At 43.3% G+C, this 14,808-nt stretch overlaps 1 protein-coding gene across 2 annotated transcripts in view; it reads right to left on the bottom strand.

Annotated features, from left to right (window-relative positions):
• Positions 1 to 14,808, bottom strand: part of TMEM132A (transmembrane protein 132A) — a 408,370-nt gene that overhangs the window by 326,532 nt on the left and 67,030 nt on the right. The window lies entirely within an intron of this gene.

Raw genomic sequence — 14,808 nt, 5'->3', positions numbered from 1 at the left:
GTTTGGATCTCACTTCCATGCATGGATAACATCTTTGCATATTACTCCATCAGCTAAGGTTACCTATGCAGGTTGCTTCGCTTCAAAATTGTGTTGGAATTGCTGACTAGGTTGATGAGGAAAACTCGAATATCAAAAGGGATAAACGATGTAGGCATTCATTTAAAATTGATCCATTCATCGAAAATATCTTACTGACCCCATCCCAGCAATCTTTATCCTAATTTTTTGTCACCTTGCTGCAGGCCTTTGCCAACATCTCAGAAATTGCAGTCATTAAAAGCATGTGCCAGACATTAAATATATTTACACCCCTGCCGCCCACTGTTAATCTTCTCAAACAAACCTATTAATTATATTGGTCACACATCTCTCAATAACTTGGAAAAAAATATATACATGTTCATGCAGATCCTTTTATGTCAATAATTATGCCTAAGGCCGCGTACACACGGGCGGACTGTCTGACGGACTTGGTCTGCTGAAACGTGTTTCAGCGGACAGTCCGCTCGTGTGTGGGCTTCAGCGGACTCTTTCAGCGGACAGTCTGGCGGACTAAGTCTTTCGGAATTTCCGTAATATTGTCCGTCCAACTTTGGTTTCAGCGGACAGTCCGCTCGTGAGTAGGCAAGTTGGACGGACTAAGTATGGCGCATGCTCAGAAAGGATTTACACGGCCGAAGGTTGCATTGCAGTGTATTGGACGTCGTATTTCTAGTCCCGTCGTACGTGCTGTACACGTCATCGCGCAAGCTTTCAGCGGACTGTCTGTTCATCGTGTGTGGTCAAGTCCGTTCATTCAAAAGTAGGACGGACTGTCTGTCGGATTGTCTGACGGACTTAGTTGGCCAGACAGTCCGCCCATGTGTACGCGGCCTAATATTTGAAATCCCTTCTACATTTCTTAAACACTTAAGGACCAGGTCTTTTTTATTTTTTTTACACTTTTTGTTTACAATATATATATATATATATATATATAGCGAGAGAGAGATATAGCGAGAGAGAGAGATATAGCGAGAGAGAGAGATATAGCGAGAGAGAGAGATATAGCGAGAGAGAGAGATATAGCGAGAGAGAGAGATATAGCGAGAGAGAGATAAAGCGAGAGAGAGATAAAGCGAGAGAGAGATATAGCGAGAGAGAGAGAGAGAGAGAGAGATATAGCGAGAGAGAGAGAGATATAGAGATATAGCGAGAGAGATAGAGATATATAGAGAGAGATAGAGAGAGATATATATAATCTCTCTATATATATATATATATATATATATATATAATCTCTCTCTCTATATATATATATATATATATATATATATATATATATATATAATCTCTCTCTCTCTCTCTCTCTATATATATATATATATATATATATATATATATATATATATATATATATATATATATATATATATATATATATATATATATATATATATATATATATATATATATATATATATATATATATATTTTTTTTTTTTTTTTTTTTTTTTTTTTTTTTACAGCAGAGGCAATAGAGAATAAAATGGTGATTGTTGCAATTTTTTTTATGTCACAGGGTTTTTGCACAGCATTTTTTCAAACAAATTTTTTTGGGGAAAAAAAATACACTTCAACGAATGAAAAAAATAAAATAAAAAAAGATATATCTAAATTTTTGTGTAAAAGATGAAAGATGCCAACTAAATGGATACCCAACATGTCATGCTTTAAAAATGTGCATGCTCAAGGAATGGCACCAAACAACAGCACCTAAAAACCTTCACAGGCGGCGCTTTAAAATTTTCTACAGGTTATCAGTTTGGAGTTACAGAGAGGATGACTAGTGCTAGAATTATTGCTCTCACACTGATGTTTGTGGCGATGCCTCACATGTGTAGTGCAAACACCACTTACATATGTGGGCATGATTCACCATTGTGCGCGAAGACAATATCGCTTTAAAAAATAATTTTCTTGGAGTACATCATAGGACACAGATTCTCAAGTATTTACTTAGTGGGTTATGGGCATACCTTCAGGTGTTGACACTGGTATAACCAATACAGGAAGTTGACTCCACTATTATAACCTCTCCTCCTTCCAGGATTTCCTCAGTTTTTGTAGCCAAGCAATATACTTACACCCCATAAAAACGGAGGAGCGGGAGCTCTGTGTCCTATGATGTACTCCAAGAAAAGGATTTTACAGGTAACCCGTTTTAAAAATTCTATTTTCTTTATCGTACATCATAGGACACAGAGTGTCAAGATATTACTTGGTGGGATGTCCCATAGCAATGCTACTTGAGGGGAGGGAGACACAACCCGTAGGGTAACCCCCAGACCTGAGGACTTATACTGCTGCCTGCAGCACACTGCGACCGAAGGCGATATCCTCATTCCATCTTACATGCACTTGATAGAATTAAAGGGAACATGCTGCAATGGTTCAAATGGCTGTTTTTGTAACACTGACAAAACTAAATTTAAGTCCCAAGGGCTTAACCCCCCTGACGGTATTCTCGAGTCTGGCTCGGGGTGGAATTTTTATGCCAAAAGCGGTAACCCCGAGCCAGACTCAGGACTGCATCGCTGGATCCAGGAGGATGTTTACTTACCTTCTCCCTCGGGTCCAGCGATGTCCCCCCGCTGTACGAGCGAGCCGTGTCTCGCTCGATCTATCACGGAGCCGATCTCCGTGCCCTGCGAGCGTTGCGACGCACGTGGACAGAGAACAGTGCCAAATTCAAAAAGTGAAACACACACATTACATACAGTATATATTATATATAGTATTATTATATATATAGTATATATAGTATCTTACAGATTACATTGCTGTATGTAATCATTTCACATCCCCTTTGTCCCTAGTGGTCTGCCCAGTGCCCTGCATGCAGTTTTATAATATAAAAAAACTGTTCTTTATGCCTGGAAACTGGAGATTGTCCATAGCAACCAAAACTGTCACTTTACATCAAAAATTATTATAGACCAGCTAGAAAACAGTGATAATAAATTAGAATCACTCACAGAATTGAGCGATAGCGATTTGTGGGGAGATCCGTCATCAAACAATGAAAAGTAATCACAGTGACAATTCTGCAACTGAGCAAATTTCAGTGTTTTTGTTTTGATTACATTATTGAATCATTTTTATTATTGTTATATTATTATTTGGTACAATTATTTATTATATTATAATTTATGATTTCATTTTTCAAACTTTATCATACCCGGGATGTCTGCTAGACTCTGGTTTGGACAGATTTAAGTGAGTTATTCCTAAGAAATACAGGACTACAATATAAAAAGCCAAATTTTCATGCAAAATAATGGTACCGCTTTTAGCACCTAAAATCCGAAATAATCGTACCGCCAGGGAGGTTAAGAGTGATTTAACTGGCAGATTAATCCGCAGTACTCCTTGCATGAAACCCTGGACCCTGGCATAGCAAGCAGTCTTTGAAATAAAAATTGATAAGGCTGAGACTTGGCCCTTAATAGTACTCAGTGCCAACTTAATCTCTACGCTTAATTGTAGAAAGGTAAGAATTCTGCCTATGATATATCTCCGAGGGTACCAACCTTTGGACTCACACCAGGAAACATAAGCTTTCCAGGCTCTATAATATATAGCTCTAGAAGCTGGCTTCCTAACATTAATCAAAGTAGAGATAACTGACCTGGAAAGCCCACGTTTATTCAGAATGTGGGTCTCAATAGCCAAGTCGTTAAATTTTGCATTTGTAAAGTAGGATGGAATATCGGCCCCTGAGATAGCAGGTCTGGCCTTAGTGGGAAGAGCCCTGGACCCTGCACTGCCATCCTTACGATCTCTGCGTACCATAACCTTCTGGGCCATGCTGGTGCTACCAGTATTACCGATTTTCTTTTCAGCTTGATCCTGCAAAGAACTTGAGGTAGCAACTGAATCGGGGAAAGTGCATAGATCAGTAAAAACTGATCCCACGGGGTCGCCAGCGCATCTGTTCAGTATGCGAGTGGGTCCCCTGTCCTGAATGCAAAGTTGACTAGCTTAGTGTTGAATCTGGACGTTAGAAGGTCTACGTCCGGAGTCCCCCATCTTTGGCAAACAGCCTAAAACACCTTGGGGTGAGGAGACCATTCTCCTGGGAATAACTGCCGGCGACATAGATAGTCCACCTGCCAATTCTCTACTCCCGGAATGAAAACTGCCGATAGGCATGGGACATTCTCTTCTGTCCAAGTTAGAATCTGGTTCACCTCTCTCTGAGCTGAGGCTCTTGGTGACCCCTTGGTGATTGATATATGCCACAGCCGTGGCATTGTTGGACTGGATCCTGGCAGGACAATTCTTTAACCTGGAGGTCCAGTTTTCTAGAGCCAGATACACTGGCGGAATCTCTAGGATGTCGATGGGCAAGGCTCCTACTCCCCAGCCTGAAAGGCTGGCATCTGTCGTTACTACCTTCCAGATAATTGATCTGAAGGACTTTCCCTTCAGCAGGTTCAAAGATAGTAACCACTCACTGAGGCTTTGGGACACTCATGGGGACAGCCACATTGGCAAGTCCAAAGCTTGAATCGTTTTGTTCCAAGCAGACAGAATACGGCTTTCAGTTTCGAATGGAATGGAGCATAGGGAACTGCTTCGAATGAAGCAACCATCTTCCCTAACAACCGCATGCCTTCCAGGTAACTGCTTGTGATGGCTACACCTTGCTTCAAGCAAGCCACTGACTGGTCTATTAACAATAGATCGTCTAAGTAAGCCAAGACAGTTATGCCCTGTGTCCTTAACCTGACTAGAGGTGGGGCTAATACCTTCGTGAATACCCGAGGTGCTGTAGCAAGCCCGAAGGGCAAGGCTATTAACTGAAAATGCTTCTGTTCTACTTTGAACCACAGAAACCTCTGGCGAGGAGGAAATATATGGACAAGCAGCTATGCATCTCTGATGTCAATGGACGCCAGAAGTTTTTCTCCTTGCAGGATGGAAACGACTGACTCCATGCAAATGGTGCGGATTTTCAGGAACCAATTTAGATTACGTAGATCTATACTTGGTCTGATATCCCCATTTGGCTTTGGCACCGTAATTAGGTTTGAGTAAAACCTCAAACCTTGCTCTTGTTTGGGAATCCGTCTGATCACCCCTTGAGCCAATAATCGGTCTAATGCTTGCAACAGGGATTGCCTTTTCCCTGGATCCTTGGAAACGTTTGATCTCAGAAAACGAGATGGTGGAAACTCTCAAAGCTCTAGCTTGTATCCTAGAGACACTGTGGAGAGAGTCCATTTGTCCTGAATCTCCCTTTGCCAGTACATCAGAAGTCTTCCCCCCCACCTTGGTGAGGGGAGATGCCTCTTCACAAGGAGGTCTTGTATTCTGCTTTGCAGACTTGTAGCCCCAGGTCTTCCTTTATGCCTGGTCTGATGGCAGAGGCCGAACAGTTTAAATGAAAGACGCTTATATTTTCTTTTGACTGGCAAAAGAGTACTATTTCCGCTGGAAATTGTTTGAATGTATTTATCCAAACTATCATCAAATAATCGTTCTCCCTTAAAGGGGAAACTAGTTAGAAGGTTCTTACAAGGCATCTCAGCTGACCAACCCTTTAACCAAAGGGTCCTTCGCATATGTACAAGTACAAACGCAAGGCGTGATGCCTGGTGAATAGAATCCTTCATAGCATCTACAGCGAAGCATAATGCTTTAGGTAGCTCGGCCAGTTCCTGTGCTTGTTGTACAGGGAGTTTATCTGTGAAATGGTCCTTTAAGGACTGACAGATGCCTATAGCTGCAATTGCAGGCTGAGCAACAATACCTGCTAAGAAAAAGGATTTTAACAGACCTTCCAACTTCTTATCTGTTGGAGCTTTAAGCATAAGCACATTGTCCACTGGGTAAAAATAAAAATCTTTTTTTTTTTACATTGGAAATTGCAGCATCAACTGCAGATGATCAGCTCCAGATGACGTCGCTCTGACGAAACGCGTAGGGCGTGGCCTAGGACGTGCACCTTACACTGCTATTCAAGCAGTAACGCCAGGCGGAGTATATTTCACAGCGATCTATCTTTTTTGGAATTTGTGAGTAAAACTGTTTTTAATAAACATAGTACGTTTTTACAACAATATTGCACCATGGTTGTACTTCTGTTTCCCTTCATGTACAAACGCTAAACGGACCATTCACGGAAGGAAGAGTGTAAAATATCCCCACAGCACAGCGGTGGCAGAGCCTCGAGAGAGCTGCACAGTGGCTCATACTGTGACTGCTTGGTTAACCCATTGAGGGTTTAATGTCTGGTGAGCGCATATATACATTTTTTCTCTAACACAGAGTGGCGCACCGGAGAGGAATTTAACCCTTGTTTTCACCAGTCATCTTGCTTCACCTTCCTATCTGATAAAAGTCTTATGCGTTTTTTCAGCAACTAGATGATGCGACTTTGAACAAATATTGTTATTTTTTTGGACATTATAACACATTTTGGATTGGACATTATATGATTTTTTTGATTTTTTTGATGTTTTCACTTGGTATTTTCACAATGTCCTTTTGATTGTCACTTTTTAGAATATAAGTATTGGCTCATTTACGTGAGCTAAAGCACTTTTTGTCAAAGCACCTACATTTTTAGTTGTGATAGATTAGTTGTAATTTTTATCATATCATTTACCACACTTGTGCATAGTCATTATTTTTTACCACACTTGTGCATAGTTACTATGTAGGATAACGGATACACATTTCCATTTACATATAGCTTTAATATCACGTATACAGTGTATTGGTGAAATTCCCACATTGGGCTTCATTTTATGTAATTTGCAGAGTATTAGCATTTTTAATACACCATTTAGGTTTTAGCGCCAAAGCTTATTTTACTTTTCACATTTCTAATCTATTCCCATCTAGAGGGATAGGTTTCAAGCACAGGCAGCTTTAACCCTTCACAGTTCACTTTATTATAATCATTTTAACATTCACTTATTTAAACTTGTCTAGCAAACGGGTAAATTTGTCCATAGCGCAATCTTATCTTTTCTTTTTGCCTCTTTCTGTCTGGAAATGCCTGTTTACACTCTTACGTGCCCAGCGCTCTGGTGTCTCTTAGTGTGACAGACTGCCTCTCTTCAGTTAAAAAGTCTTTCTGAAATTAGAGTGTCTGTGATATAAAGCCTCAGGTGGAACCTGATTGGCATCCTCAGCGCTTCCCCTCAGCTATGCGGCGAGTGCTGTGTGTGTGTGGACGTTCCATCCATACACAGCACCACGTGACCTTGCGGACATGCCCCTCTGTTCTCAGGCCCTGCTAGGGACCCAAATGGCCAACACAAAGTAAGGTGAATGTACTATACACCTCTACAATGGGGGAGGGGAAGAGAGGAGGGGAAGGAGAAGAGGGGAAGGGGAGGGGGGGGGGGTTCTGTCAGCAGATTTATATATTTTTTTAAACCACGGAAGCATAGGGCATTTCCCAATGTTACTAGGTGGAAGTGCTGGGTTGTAATTAAACCATGCAGCTAAAGCAGCTGCGTCAACCAATCAGCCACCGCCCATATAGAAGTTTATACACAGCTCTGTATTAGCAACTGCTGTATTTTTTACCAAATCCCACAAGATCTATAGTAAGAACCCCCTCTGCCACTGGGACCTCACATGTTCTGAGACAGAGCTGCACTAAGACACATCATAGGTAGTGTAAGTTACTCCTTATAGAGGAGACATTTTTAAGGCATATAAAAGGTATATTGAAGGAAAAAGCAAAGCTTCTTCCCTTACCTTGTCCTCGCTGCAGGATACTGCTGATTTAACAGACAGATCCAACTTTCACCCATCACAGCGGGCTGGGTTTAAACACGCTCAAAGACTGGGGCCCTTTTAAAAGGGGTTCGCTCCTTTGGGCCTTGTAAAGCACCCCTCAGGACAACTTTAGGAAATGTAGCAAGACCAAAAAGCGTCCTGGTTCCTAGGGTCCAGCTCTCAAAGAGAAGCATTACAGGCAAAACCTTGTTCTTGCATCGAGGTCCAAGTAACATCCTATGGCCTCAGTGGTGAGGATGGATCTGATTGTGGAGGTTTCTTTAATTCCAGCATGGATCCCTCCTGGAGCTCCACAGAGCTCATCTTGACTCGTGACCAATACCTTAGACACTGGCCAAAAAACTGAGTGCTCCTGGAAGGAGGAGGGGGTTATATAGAGGAGTCAACTTCCTGTATGGGTTATACCAGTGTCAACACCTGAAGGTAGGCCTATAACCCACCAAGTAATTACTTGAGACTCTGTGTCCTAAGATGTACGATAAAGAAATACCAGCTTCGTTGTCAAAAGGACTAAAGGAATATGCTGCATCGGTTCAAATGGCTGTTTTTGTAAAACCGACAAAACGAAATTTAAGTCCCAAGGGCTTAAGGGTGATTTAACTGGCGGATTAATCCGCATCACTCCTTGCATGAAACCCCAGACCAAAGAAGGCTGAGACTTGGCCCTTAATAGTACTCTGGGCCAATTTCTTCAAATTTTTTATTTAATACAAGAAGACCAGTATGCAGGGATCAGAACAAACAACAGTATAGACAACAGTACAACTGTAGTTAAATAAACGGCAGTATATCTATACCAATTCAGACAGAACGCTCATCACTAAGACTTCGCCATTAGGTGGGCCTAGAGTGTAATGCTATGTAGACACGTATGATTCCCACGGCCGACACCGTCTCCTCTGGGAAGGGGTATGGCCTGTCTAGGCGAGGAGAGCAGCGGCATGACCGTCCCTGTAAATGTGGTCTTGCCTTTTTTCTTTTTTTATCTTCATTTCTCCCTCCAGGGTTTCCCCTAGAGTTACTAAAGGACCGGAATAGGTCCGCGGGGGAGGGGTGTAACTGGGCAATACGGGTCGGGACATTAGAAGGGGGGGATAAAAAGGGGGGGGGAAAAAATAAAAATAGAAAAGGGGAGGGTGGGGAGGGAGGGTACAGTGTCATTGTCCTGAAAAGAAAAAACTCTGGGCCAATTTCAGCTCTACGCCTAATTGTAGAAAGGCAAGAATTCGGCCTATGATATATCTCCGAGGGTGCCAACCCTTGGATTCACAGCAGGAAACATAAGCCTTCCAGACTCTCTAATAAATAGTTCTGGAAACTGGCTTCCTAGTATTAATCAAAGTAGAAATAACTGATCTGGAAAGCACACATTTCCTCAAAATGTGGGTCTCAATAGCCGAGCCCTTAAATTTAGCGTTCATACAGTAGGATGGAATATTGGCCCCTGTGATAGCAGGTCTGGCCTTAGTGGGAAGGCCCATGGGTCCTCCGCTGCCATCTTCACGATCTCTGCGTACCATGACCTCCTGGGCCATGCTGGTGCTACCAGTATTGTCTGCTTTCTTTCCAGCTTGAGCCTGTAAAGATGCTGAGGCAGCAATTGGATTGGGGGAAATGCATAGATCAGTGAAAACTGATCCCACGGGGTCAGCAACACATCTATTCCGTATGCAAGTGGATCCCTTGTCCTGGACACAAAGTTGATTAGCTTTGTGTTGAATCTGAGATGCTAGAAGGTCTACGTCCAGTGTCCCCCATCTTTGGCAAACAGCCCAAAAAAATCTCAGGATGAAGAGACCATTCCCCCGGGAATAACCGCTGGCGACTAAAGTAGTCCGCCTGCCAATTTTCTACTCCTGGAATGAAAACTGCCATTAGGCATGGGACATTCTTTTCTGTTCAAGTTAGAATCTGGTTCACCTCTCTCTGAGTGGCGAGACTCTTGGTGCCCCCTTGGTGATAGATGCCACAGCCCTGGCATTTTCGGATTGGATCCTGACGGGACAATTTTTTTTAACCTGGAGGTCCAGGTTTTCAGAGCCAAATACACTGCCCGAATCTCTAGGATGTAGATGGGCAAGTCTCTTTCGGTTCCTGACCACTGTCCCTGGACAGTCGTACTTTCTAGTACTGCTCCCCAGTCTGACAGGCATCTGTCGTTACTACCTTCCAGATAATTGGTCTGAACGACTTTCCGTTCAGCAGGTTCTGAGTTAACATCCACCAACTGAGGCTTTGGAACACTCTTGGGCACAGCCGCATTGGCAAATCCAAAGCTTGAATTGTCTAATGCTTGCAACAGGGATTGTCTTTTCCCTGGATCCTTGGGAACGTTTGATCTCAGAAAGTGAGTTGCTGGAAACTCTCGAAATTCTAGTTTGTATCCTAGAGACACAGTGGAGAGAGACCATCTGTCCTGAACTTCCCTTCTGAGTACCACAGAAGTCTTCCCCCCCCCCACCTTGGTGACTAGGACTTGGTATTGTGCTTTGCAGACTTTCGGCCCCAGGTTTTCCTTTGTGCCTGGGTTTGACCGCGAGGTCTTCCTCTAGAGTCTGACGGTGGAGGCCTTCGCCCCTGCCTAGAGGTGGATGCACCTGGCGCAATAAAAAGTGCGTTTAAAAGAATGAAGTTTAGTTTTTTCTTTTGACTGGCAAAAGAGTACTCTTTCCGCTAGAAAGTGTTTGGATATATTTATCCAAACTATCGGCAAATAGTCGTTATAACTTAAAGGGAAAACTAGTTAGAAGGTTCTTGCACGGAGCTTCAGCTGACCAATCCTTTAACCAAAGAGTCCTTTGCATGTGTATTAAAGAGGAAGTAAACCCTAATGGGTTTACTTCCTCTTTTTTTCCCTGCAAAGGTAAAGCATAATGGACTTCTATGCATCGCATAGTAGCTCATTATGTGTCACTTACCTGACACAGGAGCCAGCGAAGTCACCGCTGATCCCTGTAGTCCGCCGCATCCATCTTGCTGGTGGCGTCTCGCAGCTCCGACCAATGACAGCGGCGAAGCGGCGATGACGTCACTCCCGCGCATGCGCACGGGAGTCGCGTTTCGCAGCTCCGCCTCTGCCATTCGCGAAGCTGCGATGACGTCACTCCCGCGCATGTGCACGGGAGTCGACAAATTAGGCAAATCCATTCTTGGATTTGCCGCATTTAGTGCGCCTGCGCGCCGCTGTCTACGGCGCATGCGCCGTAGACAGCGGTGCCCATTTTCGGGCAAATATCTCCTAAACCATATAGGTTTAGGAGATATTGCTTGGACCTACAGGTAAGCCTTAATCTAGGCTTACCTGTAGGTCAAAGTGGTTTGAAGGGGTTTACTTCCTCTTTAAGGCGCAATGCCTGATCAAAAGAATCCTTCATAACATCTATGGCAAAGCATAATGCTTTTGGTAGCTGGGCCAACTCCCGGGCCTGTTGTGCAGGGAGTTCGTGAAGAGACTCTCTGAGCTGGTCCTTTAAGGACTGACAGATGCCTATAGCTGCAATTGCAGGCTGAGTTAGGGTCCCTGCTAAGGAGAAATAGAACTTTAACAGACATTCCAACTTCTTATCTGTTGGATCTTTAAGCATATGCGCATTGTCCACTGGACAAGTTAAACTCTTATTCACATTGGAAATTGCAGCGTCAACTGCTGGAACTTTGCATCTTTTAGGCTGCTTTCACACTGGGGCGGTATTCAGGCGTTACAGCGCTAAAAATAGCGCCTGTGTAGCGCCTGAAAAAAACCGGCCCCTTTCACTCCAGTGTGAAGGCCGGAGGGCTTTCACACTGGAGCGGTGCGCTGGCAGGACAGTGAAAAAAGTCCTGCTAGCCGCATCTTTGGAGCGGTGTATTCACCGCTCCTAAACCGCTCCTACCCATTGAAAGCAATGGGACAGCGTGGCAATACCGCCGGCATAGCGCCGCTGTAGCGGCGCTATGCGGGCGGTTTTAACCCTTTTTCGGCCGCTAGCAGGGGTTAAAACCACCCCGCTAGCGCCCGCAGACCGCCGCTAAAACGACGGTAAAGCGCCGCTAAAAATAGCGGCGCTTTACCGCCGACGCCCGCACCGCCCCAGTGTGAAAGGGGCCTTAGTGAATTTTTCCTCCATAGGATAGAGAATCTCTTTGGAGGGGAAAAATGTTTATCCGAATGATCCCATTTGGTATAAATAAGCTTTTCTAGTAATGCGTGGATTGGAAACGCATGCAAAGCCTGTAAAGATTTCAAGGAACCCAAGGAGGAAACCGGACCTCCAGCTAACTCTGTTAGGGGTAACATAAAAGCAGAGCGAACCATCTCTGTAAGGTTCTGTACTTCAGACTGCGAAGCTGAAACATTGAGTATTGTTTCCTTCCGGTTATTCTTTTGTTTGCAGAAGAATAACCGGCTTGTCATTCCTTTTGATCATCTGCGCATCTCCCCATAATTCCTTTGGACCCTCTACTGTCTGTAAAGGGTCTAAGGTGGGGGAGGGGGTATCTAGGACACTGCCTACACACCTGGATGGAGGATGCAATGAAAGCCACTAATCTTCCTTCTAAACCCTGCAGGGCAGAGGAAAACGTATCTTCAGTCACATTTACAGGGGCTGAAGTGTGTAAAGCAGTTGCATGACCGCTAGCTTCCAATGACTCACCTTACTTGCCATGTCTAATATCTCCGGAGAGAAATGTATATGCAAGGCAATAATTTTACTATTCTGTGTGCCACATCCAAAACTGTAAACCAAGAATTAGAGCATCCCTAGTGATGCACTTTTTAGGCACGTACAAAAAGTATCAAGTATATAGAGTACAAATAATTTTTTTTATTAAAATGGTATTCTAAGAAAAACGTATAAAACAAGGAATGCATAAATACACTGATAATCTGTATACACACTAATTACTTAGAATACCCTACGTGTTTCGGAGAGTCTGAATCTCCTTCTTGAGGGGTAGGTCTAGAATATAGAAAAGGTCTATTGGAAAAAGACAGAATACCGGTATATATTAGAAAAAAAATATTTTTTAAAAGAACATACATACATACATACATACATTATACGCATGCTAATATTTTAGTATACACTTACATATTCAAAATAGTGTGTTAGATAAGCATTCTATCAAACTTAATTAAAAACAAGACAGGAAGACAGGATGGCTATTGACAATGGCTATTTTCAACTTGAGGAACTCCTAGTGTGGTCGCCCCAGCAGAAATGGCCGAGAAAGCCGCAGGATGTTGATAAGAGACCAACCCCCTAGTGCAGGTGGCAGATGGAAAAAAAAAACGGGGAAAGCACTGGGACAAAGCAGTCGGTCCTCTAAAGGATAAGAGAAGGGCATGTTTTAATCCCATTGAGAAGAGAAAAAAAAATGTTGTCCTTCCCCAAAAAAATTAAATACATTTTTTTTTTTTTTTTTTATCAACAAAAGGTATATAAAATTAGAGAATTTCATACCTGAAAAGTAGTAGATAGTACGGTAGTAATACTGGTGAATAAAGTCAGCTCCCAAAAAAAAGATATATATTTATATCATTATTATTGGGGTATATTTATACTTTATCTAAATATGTATAAACTAGCCATTAAGGTCGTTACCCGACGGCTCTGTGTAACAACCAAATTATATGACACATATGCCTGATATCAGGATTAGATCAAATCTATGTGGCATTAAATCCATGAATGTTTTAATAAAAGGCCAAATTGATATATTTTTTATTTTTTTTTACAAATAACGTGGTGGTTTATTGAGAATACGAAAAAAAGAATATACAGACATTGGTCAATACATAAATTGTAACAGCAAGAGAATACAAGGAGAACACATGTTGTGTGATAGGGGGGGCGCAAGTCCCCAAAATATCAACCGGAGCAAGAAACAGAAAAATTAAAAAAATCATACATAGCAGAGGGAACAATTCCACAGGGTGAATCCAGAGAAGCACTACATCAGGGGATCTCCAGGACTATCATGAAAGTATACCTTGCAGTGTTATCATAGCGCAGCACAGTCCCAACTCTCCTCAATTCAATTATGCAGGATCTTCTAGCTCCTGCGGGGGAAGTTCGTCACAGGTGTCGGCATCATTCAACCAGTCCCCCCAAACTTTAGTATATTTCGACTGATAGCCCCTATGGGCATAAAGTTCCTTCTTATATGGGAGTACATGGTTAATCGCAGCCACCCACTCCTGAGGCGTGGGGGGCTGGACTTGGAGCCATTTTCTCGCCACCAGCAACCTAGCCACAAACAGAGATTCATATAGAAATATCTTGTGATATTTGTCCGAGTCCGGATCAGGAAAAACTCCCAAAAGGCATTGTTTGGGGCACAGCGTCAGAGGTGATCCCATTCTGTCGTGGATAAACCTGACTATGTGAGACCAGAAACCCTGGATCACCGGGCAAGACCACAGTATATGAAAAAAGGTGCATTCCGAGCCGCCACATCTAGGGCAAAGGGGGCTGTAATCGGGTTTGTATTTGGCTATACGTGTCGGCGTCAGGTATGTTCTATGCAGAATATTCAGGTGGGTGAAGCGGTCTGAAAGTCTGGGCGAGACCCTTTTGCCATTGTCCAAAGCTTCATCCCATTCATCGTCCTCAAGTCTCCCCACATCCTCCACCCATCTCTCCTTAAGGGCCTCTGCCAGTGCAACCGCCGGAGGTCTAATCAGAAGGTTGTATATACTAGAGATCAATTTGCATGGATCCTGCCCCAACAGCACATCCACTATCGCCAAGCTGTTCACCCCAGGTGGGGATTGCCCAAATTGTGCCTGAAGAGCATGGCGGAGTTGGAGGTACCTGTAGTGCATGGAGTTCGGGAGAGCAAATTCCTCCCTGAGCTCCTGAAACGATTTTAGCACCCTCCCACGATATAGATCAGAGATATAATTAATCCCATGCGCGAGCCAGATCGAATAGCCAGGGAGTAGCCGCAATTCGCCCAAACCGGGGTTATCCCAAAGTGGGGTGTGGGAGTGGGCCTCAGGAAATGACAACCTTTTCC

This window comes from Lithobates pipiens, unplaced genomic scaffold (genome assembly GCF_037356315.1).
Source record: "Lithobates pipiens isolate NorthernLeopardFrog02 unplaced genomic scaffold, aLitPip1_a1.2 Scaffold_25, whole genome shotgun sequence".
Lineage (NCBI taxonomy): Eukaryota > Metazoa > Chordata > Amphibia > Anura > Ranidae > Lithobates > Lithobates pipiens.
The sequence above is the reverse complement of the archived record's forward strand: the minus strand, read 5'-3'. Positions and strand labels throughout refer to the sequence as shown.